This window comes from Lycium barbarum, chromosome 5 (assembly GCF_019175385.1).
Source record: "Lycium barbarum isolate Lr01 chromosome 5, ASM1917538v2, whole genome shotgun sequence".
NCBI lineage: Eukaryota > Viridiplantae > Streptophyta > Magnoliopsida > Solanales > Solanaceae > Lycium > Lycium barbarum.
Genome location: NC_083341.1, coordinates 57,197,629 through 57,211,843, shown reverse-complemented (window position 1 = coordinate 57,211,843; position 14,215 = coordinate 57,197,629). Strand labels below are relative to the sequence as shown.

The 14,215-nt window shown below is 41.4% G+C and overlaps 1 long non-coding RNA gene across 1 annotated transcript in view; it reads left to right on the top strand.

Moving 5' to 3' along the window:
* LOC132642484 (uncharacterized) overlaps positions 1 to 13,241 on the top strand; it is a 31,339-nt gene extending 18,098 nt beyond the window's left edge. The window contains exon 3 of the long non-coding RNA XR_009583192.1: positions 12,884 to 13,241. This is a non-coding gene — a long non-coding RNA (uncharacterized LOC132642484). The remainder of the gene's footprint in view (positions 1 to 12,883) is intronic.
* The last annotated feature ends 974 nt before the right edge of the window (positions 13,242 to 14,215 follow it).

The following is a 14,215-nucleotide window of genomic DNA, read 5'->3' as shown; positions in this document are numbered from 1 at the left end:
CGGGAGATTGATTTTTCTATTGAGTTGATGCCGGATACGCAGCCTATATCTATTCCTCCCTACAGGATGGCACCAGCTGAGTTGAAGGAGTTGAAGGAGCAGCTGAAAGATTTGCTGGATAAGGGTTTTATCAGGCCCAGCACGTCACCCTGGGGAGCGCCGGTATTATTTGTCAGAAAGAAGGATGGGTCGTTGCGGATGTGTATTGACTACCGGCAACTGAATAAGGTGACTATTAAGAATAAATATCCCCTTCCCCGGATTGATGACTTGTTTGATCAGCTGCAGGGTGCTAGACACTTCTCCAAGATAGATCTGCGCTCAGGCTATCACCAGGTGCGAGTACGGGAGTCTGATATCCCGAAGACTGCTTTCAGGACCCGGTACGGGCATTATGAGTTCAGAGTTATGTCTTTCGGGCTGACTAATGCTCCAGCGGTGTTTATGGATCTGATGAACCGGGTATTTCGGCCTTTCCTGGACATGTTTGTTATTGTGTTTATTGATGATATCCTGATTTACTCGCGATCGGCCGAGGAGCATTCAGATCATTTGAGGACGGTACTTGGCATTCTCCGTCAGCAGAAGTTATATGCTAAATTTTCTAAATGCGAGTTCTGGTTGACTTCAGTGGCATTCTTGGGTCATATTGTCGGCGCAGACGGTATTCAGGTCGATACACAGAAGATTGAGGCTGTGCAGAATTGGCCCAGGCCTACTACTCCGACGGAGGTGCGCAGTTTTCTGGGATTGGCTGGGTATTATCGCAGGTTTGTGGAGGATTTCTCTTCTATTGCAGCACCACTGACGAGGCTCACCCAGAAGGCAGCAAAATTCCAGTGGTCAGATGCCTGCGAGCGCAGCTTTCAGATGCTGAAGGAGAGATTGATTACAGCGCCAGTTCTGGCTCTCCCAGAGGGGTCTGATGGGTATGTTGTATATTGTGACGCCTCTGGTATTGGGATAGGATGTGTATTGATGCAGCACGGTCGAGTTATAGCCTATGCTTCCCGGCAGCTCAGACCGCACGAGAAGAACTATCCCACTCATGATCTTGAGTTGGCCGCGGTGATTCATGCTCTGAAGATTTGGCGGCATTATTTATATGGGGTCCACGTTGATATCTATACGGACCATAAGAGTCTCCAGTATATTTTTAAGCAGAAGGAGCTAAATTTGCGGCAGCGGAGATGGCTTGAGCTGCTAAAGGATTATGACGTTGATATTCTGTACCATCCAGGGAAAGCCAACGTGGTAGCTGATGCGCTTAGCCGCAAGTCCGTGGGTAGTCTGGCTGATGTTCCACCTGATAAGAGAGATTTGGTTCGTGATATTCATCAGCTGGCCAGCCTCGGAGTTCGTTTGGTGGATTCTGGAGATTCTGGGATTTCTGTTCGTCCAGTTGCTGAGTCATCTATTATTCAGGAGGTAAAGCAGCGCCAGTTTGAGGATCCTCTTTTGATTCAGTACCGGGATGCGGCCCTTAATAGGACAAAGACCCAGTTTGAGATCTCGCCTGAAGGGGTACTATTGTACGACGGCAGATTCTGTGTACCGGACGTTGCGGGCTTACGACGGCAGATTATGGGCGAGGCACATTGTGCCCGGTATTCTGTTCATCCTGGTTCCACTAAGATGTATCGGGATCTTCGGTGTTTGTATTGGTGGGACGGCATGAAGAAAGACATTGCTGAATTTGTTAGTCAATGCCCGAACTGTCAGCAAGTCAAGGTTGAACATCAGAAGCCCGGTGGGTTGCTACAGGAGATGGAGATTCCAGCCTGGAAATGGGAGATGATTAATATGGACTTCATTGTTGGGTTGCCGCGTACTCTACGCAGGTATGACTCCATTTGGGTTATTGTGGACAGGCTGACGAAATCAGCCCATTTCCTTCCGGTCCGGACTACTTATTCGGCTGAGGACTATGCCAGATTGTATATCAGAGAGATAGTCAGACTTCACGGAGTCCCGATATCTATTATTACTGACCGAGGTACCCAGTTTACAGCAAATTTCTGGAGGTCATTTCAGGAGGGATTAGGGACTCAGGTGAGTCTCAGTACAGCTTTTCACCCTCAGTCCGACGGGCAGGCCGAGCGCACTATTCAGACGCTCGAAGATATGTTGCGGGCCTGCGTTATTGATTTTAGGGGCAGCTGGGATGATCATTTGCCGCTTATTGAGTTTGCCTATAATAACAGTTATCACTCCAGCATTCAGATGGCTCCGTACGAGGCCCTTTACGGCAGGAGATGCAGGTCTCCTATTGGCTGGTTTGACGTGGGCGAGACTAAGTTGATTGGGCCAGATGTGATCCAGGAGGCTGTAGATAAGGTAAAGCTTATTCGAGAACGATTATTGGCTGCTCAGAGTCGACAGAAAGCTTATGCAGACAGACGACGTCGACCGTTAGAGTTCCGGATTGGCGACTGGGTATTTCTGAAGGTGTCGCCCATGAAGGGGGTCATGAGATTCGGTAAAAAGGGTAAGTTGAGCCCCCGGTACATTGGACCGTATCAGATCGTGCGAAAGATAGGCGAGGTCGCCTATGAGCTAGACTTACCATCCGACTTGGAGGCCGTACACCCGGTGTTTCATGTGTCTATGTTGCGGAAATGTATTGGTGATCCTGCCAGGATATTCCCAGTAGATGACATTCAGGTGACGGAGCAGTTATCTTATGACGAGCAGCCTATATCTATTCTGGATCGGCAGGTGCGGAGACTACGCACTAAAGAAGTGCCCTCCGTCAAAGTTCTGTGGCGCAACAATAATCGGGAGGAGATGACTTGGGAGGCGGAGGACGAGATGAAGAAGAAATATCCCCACCTGTTTCCGACATCCACAGGTAATCTAATTTCTTTTTCAGTTTGTTGTGTTGATTGATAAAATGAACTATGTATGTCATTATTAAAAAGGGACACTCCTGCCTTGATCATAAGACCTTATAAGGTTAACTTAACATTCGGGGACGAATGTTCTTAAGGGGGGGAGAATGTTATGTCCCGTGTTTTCGTACAATTGGAAATCGAGAAATAACTATGACTCGGGTGTTAGAAGGACATAAATTAATTTTTGAGAATATGACTATGTTGGTTGTGTAATCTTTAATGCTAAGACCTCGGGGAGGGCCGAGGATAAATTTGGAATTTCGGAAATTAGTTTCGGGAATTACAAAACGGGACTTTTTAAGCATTGGGCCAAGAAACCAAAAATGCTATTGAGGCCCAACCATGGAAGAGGGGATCCGGCCATGTCATTGGCCCAAACCCATTTTTAAAAGGGTCATGTGCTATGCACATGACCCCTAAATAGATATATATGAGAGTACACTTAGTTGTATTCACAAAAACAAAATCATAAGTCAAGAACACCCAAAAGGGCATTCGGCCGAACCACTTAGGAGAAAGAAAAGAAAATTCCCAAGTTTGATTAGTGACCAAAAATCCAAAGTTTTCACATATTTGTGAAGTACTCAAGACGCTCTCCGAAGTGGTATAATTAGTTTAGCACGGGGACGACGTTTTCGACAAGTCGGGGTTTCAAGAAAAGGTATGAATTCTTACCCTTTTATGTTATAGAATTGCTATGAATGTGTTAAGGATTGGAAGTAGACGAGAATCCCGTAATTTAGACGTAAATAGAAAGTCGTGGGTGTGTGTTTGTAGTGTGTTTGGCCGTGAGCCATAGATAGGGAAATTGGTGTGAATTAATCTTGTTTAAGTTGGTAGAATGTGTTGTTGTGGCCCTTATATCGTAAATGATTAATTGGTGAATGAAATTGGCATTGAAAAATGATTTTTGAATATTATCGGAAAGCGTATACCTTCGGTATCTTTATGTATATCAATGTATATCTTGGGTGTTATAGACTTTAGATATGAATCTATATCGATGTTGATGAATTCGGAATGAAACGACGTGAGTTAGAATGTTCGTAGTACATTTTAGATGTTTTGAAGAATTTGGGAAAATAATGGATTTCTATGCAATTTCGTGTATGGCATGGTTTGTAATTAGAATGGGATTATACAAGTTTGAATGTGGGAATGCATACCATTATGTAGATATAGAATTGGAGTTGTGAAGGTTTGAATGAAAAGTTGCCAACTTAAGAAATCATGTAAAACTTTGAAACTAGAATGGTGTTATTGTTGTTTGTTTTGGTTGTTGATATGTGGGCTGTTGTAGTGGATGAAATAGGAGCCGAGCTACGCCTCGGGGATGTTAGATTTATAGGGGAAGTGCTGCCGAAATTTCGGTAGGCAATTATGAAGTTAAAGGCATTTATAAACCTAAGGATCTCATTTGGTAACTTTGACCATTTGCAGATTTTTGACGAAACGGGACGGAACTTTTGGAGGAGCGTACGACATCTGAGAGGTATGTAAAGCTTCCCAATTCTTTATTAGGCATATCTTAGGGTGTTAGTTGAATATGTGACCTTCCGGAGCATTTCTGCTCCTCGAAACCCGATCCACAGAAAAGTTACTATTCATTCAATTCTATTGAAGCTTAAAGGCTCCAATTTGGCTAGAATGCCACTATTCGTCCGAAACCTATCGAATTGTGGTCGGGTAACCTAGGAATGATAATGTATAACCTTTGGCATATAAATGCTCGTAGAAACATGTTCGCCACCTCACTTCGACTCGAGGTGGGCCCGCTACCCCAAAATGCCCGATTTGCCCTTCGGGCCACCTTTGATAATAAATTTGTACATATTACTTCGGATCTTTGGAACATCCTCCTACGGGGTAGGTTTGGGCAATCCGATACGCTAACCTACGTTTTGAATTATATGGACCATTTTGGAAACGTCTTGCGAAATGAAACTTTATGTCGACTAAGTATTCGACTATTTTGTAATATGGTGTCATTTATGAATTTACTTTGTTTTGAAACACTATTTTGAAAGACGATTTGCATTTGTTTGCTCACGACTCCGTTCGTGCCTTATTATGACTTCGTTCGCCGGTTCCCGGGCCGGTTTTGATTCGTGCGCCTTATGATAATTCGGCAGTATGCTGTGTTACGGTTCCCAAGGCTTCGCCATAGGGCCGGGTTCCGTTTGGAGTTATGCTGTGATATGGCTCGGGATGCGATACGCTCACCGATGATTATGATTTTGTTCAGGGATGTACGGAGATTTGAAACCTTCTGGTGTTATGCTGTGTGTGGCGCCAGCGTCGGAGTGGCGACCACGTTCTTAAACGTTTGCATGATTTTACTTGCATTATATATATATGTATATGATTTCGATACAGACTTTGACATCTGATTTGCTTTCGATTTTGATTCATATTTCTGTACTCCGTGCTTTACATACTCAGTACATATCCCGTACTGACCCCCTCTCTCCGGGGGCTGCGTTTTATGCCCGCAGGTACAGATCTTGGTGATCCTCCGCAGTAGGCTCCACTTTTTGCTTCCTCGGAGTACTCTTATTCGATTCGGAGTCCACTTCTGGTATAGACATATGTTGCTGTATATATTTTGTATATTTGGCTGTGCGGGTACGGCGGGGCCCTGTCCCGCCATATGATTCTGTCGGTCTGATAGAGGTCTGTGGACAGGGTTGTGGGTTATGGTCCTTAGGTTCGGTTATGTGAACAGGTCGTTGTGTGATTCTCATATACTGAGGCGGCCAGTCCGCATGTTTTGATTAGGCGATTCTATACGCCGAGGCGGCCAGTCCGCGTTTGATATATGTATATATATATTGTCCTGTTAGCCCTGAGTGGCTTTTGTTGGTATTTTCTGCGTGCAGGATATACTGGGTAGTCCGTAAATCAGAGGAAACTCTGCCGAAATTTTTCCTGGAAATGGTCCAAGTCTGTTTATGTAGCCTTACTGGCTTTGGCTAATCGTTTGTATGTAACTGGAACATGTAACCAGGTCTGGGTGCCCAAGTAGGGCGCCAGTCGCGGCCCACGGGGCTGGGTCGTGACAAGCAGTTAGCTAGCCTAGGAGTTCGAGTAGTGGACTCAGGTAGCAGGGGAACTACCATTCAGAATTTAACAGTCTCGTCGATAGTAATGGAAGTGAAAGAGCGAAAATACGAAGATCCCATGTAATGCATTACAGAGATACACTCCCTCAGATGGAGAAGTCATCATTTGAGGTCTCAGCAGATGGAGTTCTTCGATGCCAAGGCAGATTATGTGTTCCTAATATGGCAGGTTTACGCCATCAAATATTGAGAGAAGCTCATTGTTCCCGTTATTCTGTCCACCCCGGAGCAACGAAAATGTACCATGATCTTAAATCTATATATTGGTGGAATGGGATGAAGAAAGATATAGCGGAATTCGTAGCTCAATGTCCCAACTGTCAACAAGTGAAAATCGAGCACCAAAAGTCGGGCGGATTGTTGCAAGCTATAGAAATTCCAACTTGGAAGTGGGAAGTAATTAACATGGACTTCATTACAGGCTTGCCCCGTTCTCGATGCAAGTATGACTCTATATGGGTGATTGTGGATAGGCTCGCGAAGTCAGCTCATTTCTTACCAGTCAGAACTACATATATGGTAGAAGATTATGCAAAGCTTTATTTTAAAGAGATAGTACGACTCCATGGTGTTCCAATATCGATTATCTCTGATAGAGGGACTCAGTTTACAGCTAATTTTTGGAAGTCCTTCCAAGAGGGTTTTGGGACTCGGGTGATCCTTAGCACGACATTTCACCTACATACCGATGGATAAGCTAAACGTACTATTCAGACCGTTGAATATATGTTACGGGCATGTATGTTGGATTTCGGAGGAAATTGGGATGATCACTTACCCCTTATTGAGTTTGCTTATAACAATAGTTATCATTCTAGCATCCAAATGGCACCGTATGAGGCTTTATATGGAAGAAAGTGTAGATCCCCAATTGGGTGGTTTGAAGCAGGGGAGACTAAATTAATAGGGCCAGACTTGGTCCAGCAAGCCATAAAAAAAGTTAAGCTCATACAAGGTTGACTATTAGCAGCCCAAAGTCATCAAAAGTCCTATGCGGATAATCATCGAAGGTACTTAGAGTTCCAAGTTAAAGATTGGGTATTCTTAAAGGTGTCGCCGATGAAGGGCGTTATGAGATTTGGCAAAAAGGGGAAGTTAAGTCCCTGATACATTGGGCCTTATGAGATCGTGCGCAAGGTAGGCAAAGTGGCTTACGAATTAAATCTACCCCTTGATTTGGAGTCAGTTCATCCAGTTTTCCATATTTCGATGCTTCGTAAATGTGTTGGAGATCCTACTAGGATCGTGCCAGTAAATGATGTTCAAGTGACAGAAGATCGGACTTATGAAGAGGTACCCACTACCATATTAGATAGGCAAGTACGGAGGCTTAGAAACAAAGAAGTGGCCTCAGTTAAGGTTTTGTGGAGAAACAATAATCGAGAAGAAATGACATGGGAAGCGGAAGAAATTATGAAATCCAAGTACCCGCACTTATTTCAGCCCCCAGAAGGGATCCAAGATGAGACATCAAGATCATAAGGTATGTATGTTTTCATTTTTATGCATTTGGGTCGTGTGTGGCCAAACTCTATTGCTATTATGTTGTGGCCCTGTGAGGCATTGTTATTATGGGCTGTTGTGACAGGATGGGAGTGCCATATTACAGGGGAAACTCTGGCGAAATTTTTATAGAATCCCCGAGGACTTAACATTCGAGGACAAATGTTCTTAAGGGGGGAAGAATGTTACACCTTAGAAAATTTTCCGTTGATGCACAGTGAATAGACTAACGAAGAGCACGAAGTATATGGTATTTCAATAAGGAAGGACATGTGATGACCCTAATTAAGATTTCAAAGACATTCGAGGTAGAGGGAGAAAGTTTGCCAAGAGAAGGCAAGGCATACGATATGTATCGGAAAGGATTTACGAGTAACAAGTTAATGATTCTTTGGAGAAGAGTTATAACGTCCCTTAGATCGTTAATGAGGTGATAAACAAGTGTCAAGAAGGTTCCATAAGGATTGGAGATCAAACGAGTCGACGAGAATGAGTTCAGAAGGATTGGGCATTATACGGCCAACAATACTGGTCGTATGTTTGGCCGTATAATCATCCCGGAATAGCACCCCTCACTGGACCAAATATACGACCAAACATACGGTCAGTATAATTTATACGAACCGTATGTTGGTCCGTGAAATCCAAGCGGGACAGATTTTGTATTATTAATAAAGGGTCCAAGTTTATTTTATTTCATTTCCCCTTCACTCCCCTTCTCTCTAGAACATTTCTCTACACTTCTCCCACAAGAATTGAAGGGATATTAGTGAACAACTTCATCAAACCAAGAGAATCAAGTGTAAGAAACCTATTAAAGTTCATCCAAGACAAGGAATCCAAGTGAAGGTGGAACTAGGGTTTTGCTCAAGTGAAGTGTTTCCACCCAAGGTTCATTCCTACACCATCTAAGGTACGTTTTATGGTATTTTCATATTGTTTAAGGTATTGAGAAGTTGAAACACTTGGATTGTAGAAGGATATAGAAAATGGGTCATGAATGTGGGAATAGTGTCATTTTTGAGTAATAGCTTGGATTGAGTCATGATTCTTGATGTGTTGTGATTATGGTTATGTTATAAATGATGATAAGAATACGGGATAGACATTGTATATGAATGAATGTAATCGTGTGCTATGACCATGGATATGGATGATTAGAAGTGAATTGAGAAGTAGGGATAATGTATGTGAATAAAGGGTATTGTTATGATATTGTGAATGTTATTATTGATGATTGGGAGTTGATATATGATATGGAGGAAGTCGTATAAATAAAGGATATGCTGTCCAATTTTCTCTAGCTTTACTCATGTATGCTAAGCTATCGATTTTCTAATGATAGTATAACTCTAATGAAGGTAGAAAGGTGAGCACTGAAGGAGAACGTGCAAGTGATAGAATAGTTGAACGGAAAGGTATTGTCACGACCCAACCCCGTAGGCCGTGACTAGTGCCCGAGCTGGACACCCATACACACTTACTTACCAAATCGACATATTTGTAACTTATCCATATCCAACATATATTAATTATTACAGATATTAAGGGCAGATGTTATCTTAAGCGGTCGCACATATCAAACACATCATATAGGAGCCGCCAAGGCCGTCATAGAACATATCGTCCAAAGCATATACATAAGTATATATACATACAAGCCGTTAAGGCTGCCATAGCAAATAGGACCGCTTAGACGCAAATCACAGGCGTTACCGAACAATAGCGACCCATGACCCACATATAAATCTACAGGCCTCTAACAAACACAACAAAATCATATGACGGGACAGGGCCCCGCCGTACCCCTGAATATACACATACATATATATAACGGAAGAGTCTGTACCAAAATATGGGCTCCGAAACAAGGGAGCACTCCAAGGCAGCAGAACAGATAGCCTAAGCTGTCGGGTCACTCACACGAACGTCTGTGCCTGCGGGCATGAAACGCAGCCCCCGAAGAAAGGGGGTCAGTACGGAATATGTACTAAGTATATAAGGCATGAAATACAACTGAAACGATCATAACTGAAATAGAGATTCCAGGAGTCAAGTATCATAATAAGGAAACCACTGTACCTGTGTAATACGGAACAGAATCAAGCATTTTCATATCGCGTACCATACCCGGCCCATTATGGGGCTCGGTGAATGAAATCATGTCATTATGTCATCATGAATACATGTATACATATACCGTACCCGGCCCTCTAGTGAGGGACTCGGTGAACAAAATCATATCATCATACTTTCATATCATCATGCATACATATACATATACATATATATACCGTACCCGGACCTCTAGTGAGGGACTCGGTGAATGAAGTCATACCGTACCCGGCCCATTAAAGGACTCGGTAAATAGAATCGTGCATGTGAACATCGTATATCATATACATACCGTACCCGGCTCTCTAGTGAGGGACTCGGTGAATCAAATCATCATATGCCCTCCTGGCCACCATAACACATCATCATCATCATCATCATATCATCATAAACATATACCGTACCCGGCCCTCTAATGAGGGACTCGGTGAACAATGCAGAGGAGTGCGCACGATAACATACCCGGCCCGGGACTCGGTGATTAGACATATTAAGGCGTGCACGAGCAGAGTAGTGAGAAACTATATGCATATAAATCAAGACTCGACAAATAAATATACCTACCGACATCGGAGGGCTCAGAAACAAGTTTCGGGTCAATCCGACTTAGTATGAGAAAGTTATGAGCGTTTGAAGTACAGAAGCTTTTACGAACATTTCAGAAGCCATTTTTGGAGAATCGAAGCAACAATCACATCAAGTATCTTTCGGATATCATATGGATCAAATCAAATGTAGCTTTTAGAATAATGTGTACATATCAAAGTGTATCAAGGACTTAGCGGAATAATCAAACGTACTATCATTTGGGAAATCAAGACATAAGCCATATCACTTATCTTTCGAATGTCAATTCGGAAACATATCAAACAAACTTCGGACATTATGGATACACATCAAAATCATATGAAACCGCTTATGGAAGTCAAGAATATTAGCCATCCTAGTGGCTCTAAGAATAGGAAATTCTTTGAACTCATACATATACGTCATTTGCTCGTTTCATAGAGATCATGCCAAAAGAAAGAAAGGTAAGCCTTACATACCTTGCCCGCTTTTTATGCTAATCCGAACTTAAGTCTTTCGCTTCGCAAGATCTACAACAATATTCATATATACCAAACATTAGCCATAAACACTTAGAGTCGAATTCTAAACCAACACTTAATCTACATTTCGGCAGCATTTCCCCTGTAAATGCAACATCCCCGAGAATTCAACTCGGCCAAACATACAACAACAAATCCGAGAATTTAACTCGGCCAACTTAGCAACCACAATACCAACAGTTATTCCAACAATATCGACAATCAATTCAAGACACATTCCAACGTTAACAACTTCTCTATACAAACTTTGACGACTTCCATTTACGTTCAATTCATAATTGCTTACATATTCAAGATCAAATCCGCAACCATTCAAACAATATTCAAGAATACTTCAACCAATCCGTACAATATTCAAATAATCCAACCCATATGCTATGCCACCCGAAATCTTCCAAATGGAATAAGAATAATAACAACACATTTTCTTTCTTCAATTTCATGAACTTCACCAACAATTCACACACTAACAACATTGTTTTCCATAATTACAAGAAGACTATATTCAATTCACATTAACTTCTAAAACAACTTCCCAACCCTCACAACTTCACTAGAATCATTAGGCATCCATTTTTCATCATAGATTCCATTACAACAACAATCAAAATACTAGATAAAATTAGTTCATCATCCCTACACAATACAACACATACACGGCCACACACACACACACTACATATACACGGCCACCACTCAACTTCCATATTTTCATGAATTTCATTCATTTCTACACACTACAACATACACAACCATTCATAACATATAAAAGAAGATTACATCTTACCTTTTTCCTTCAACTTCCCACTTAGCTAGGGTTGTGAACTTGCAACAATAAGAGGGATTCTTTCTTCAACAATTATACCACGTTAAAGAGGACCTTCAAATTAGTAGGAATACTAGAAGGAATAAATTTTTGCTCAAGATTTCCAATGGTTCATTTATTTTCTCAATGGCCGAATAGGCCTATTCTCTTGTGCTCTCTTCTTCTTTTTCTTGAAAGTTCTTGAACAAATGATGAATAATAGTGTCCCTTTCTCTCTTTTATTTACTTAATTAGCCATTACATGGGCATTGGCCCATGTACCCCTTTGGCCGGCCACATTGGGCCTCTTTTTCTTTTCCAAGCCCAATTATTTGTGACTAATTTTTGTAATTCATGAAACTATTTTCCAAACTCCCAATTTTTCCCTTAGCTGTCCTCAATATTTCCGCATCAATATTTTCATGAACAACTTATGTATTAAATAAGATCAAAATATTGTCTTATCTCTTACTAGTCACAATTATCTCAAATTATCCGAAGGTGCAAAATACGGGATATAACAGGTATGTAAGGCTAACCCTTCTTTCATAAGGCATGGTTCTTTGACCAAATATCTAATCTTCTATGAGCTTATGATGTCCTCCAAATGATGCTATCTTCAAAAGCTACTAAGCTCATGATTCTCGATATGTTACGATTGTACTAAATTCCTTATATGATTATTAATCCTCTAATGATAGATGTAATGAACAACGATAGTAATGATGCTAAAGATGCTTATGAGCTTTTATGTATATGCGTCTATGTATGACTATTATGAAACCCTGAGCTTATATGGTCGGGTAGAATATATATATATATATATATATATATATATATATATATATATATATATATATATATATATATATATATATATATATATTGCGCACGCACCACTGCAGTTGGGTACGGATAACCCTGAGCCTTGGTAGGTCCAGGTATGTATACTCACCGAGCCTTGCCATGGCCAGGTATGCGAAACACCGAACCTTCATGGTCGGGTACGCTATGTACATGATATGGATATGTATACGATATAAATATGAGTGTAGCTACGACTATGCTATGAATACGAAAATGGATACGAATGTAAATGAGTACGGATATGAATACGGATACAGATATGGATGTATGTACACAATCACGCATTAGAAATGGAAAGTCCCTATGAAAAGCAAGTAAGTGTTTATGACGATGATACTACTATCTCTCATCCTATGCTATTTCTTATGTTGTCTATTATGCTTTCATAATGATGTTGATCATGCTTTACATACTCAGTACATTCTTTGTACTGACGTCCTTTTGTTTGTGGACGCTGCATCATGCCAGCAGGTGGCTAGGAAGACAGCCTTGATCCATAGCTTTATTACTCAGGGACTACATAGCGGAGCTCCATTTCATTCGCAGCTACAGCTTTTGGTATTTATTCTTTTGTGTGCATATTTATGGGCATAGCGGGGTCCTGTCCCGCCTATATGATATGACATACTCTCCTTAGAGGCTCGTAGACATGTGTATATGGGTAGATGTGTTTGGCCTTGTCGGCCTATATTTTGGATATCATTTTGTTAGCCTCGTCGGCTTATGTACATTGTTGTGGGCATAGTTGTGATGATGATATAAATGTATTGTTGCCCAATGGAAATAGTATGAATGAGGAATAAAAGTATGATTTAGCTATGTGGCTCACCTAGATGTAAATGTGAAAGTATGATAAGAGATGCCCGGGTGGGTTAGTACCGGGTGCCCGTCACGGCCCTCCGGTCGGGTCGTGACAAGGGAGCATAGGGGTAAACTATTTCATCATGCTGAAGATCCATTGCTGAGTAAAGACGAAATCATCAGGAAATGTCTAGAAGACATACCCATGGACCAGTGGGCACTGTTTGTTTATTATCGCAGGAACCCGAAAACACAAGTACTGCATCTTGCTGCTTCTTCTTTGTCGTCGTTGTGTCTTTTTTTCTCCTCCACGACTGAGTAAAAAAGTCCTTTTTCGCTACTGAATAAAGAATATATCATCAATTTCCCTTTTTTGCTCTTATGTATTAGAAATTAATCTATTTTAATTTGTAGGAGCTTTGTAGGAAGAATCCACACGGTCGACAAAACCAAATTCCTCATATTGGTGGTGCTAAGAGTTTGGCTAGAAGAAGGGCCGAAATGGTAGTGTAATACGATGTTATTAGATAAGTACATTCTTAATTAATTACTAACGTTTTACAATTTGAAAATTTCAGAAGGCAAAGGGAAAATTTGTTGATCGAGGCCAAATGTGGATGGAGACTCATAAGAGGAAAGATGGGAGTTATGTATCTGATGAGGCTAGGGTGATTGGGGGTAAGTATTCTATTGTCTTTGATTTCATTCATAGGAGGATATACTATCAATTATCTTACTGGAGTTAGCAGGACTCTACTTCTATTCCACATTTAGGCCTACATGTATGAAAATTTTCATGTCTGCATGACTTCACATTTAGGCCTATTGAACTACAAGTTGGTTTTATTATATCTGCATGACTTCACATGACTAGAAAATAATTTTTATTTGCTCTTTGCTACGAGCTGATTTTTGTCTTCCGTGTACGAGAACTTAACATGTCGTTCATACCTGTTTTTCTCTCGTAAGATAAAATTGAAGAAATTCGAAGTGCAAGAC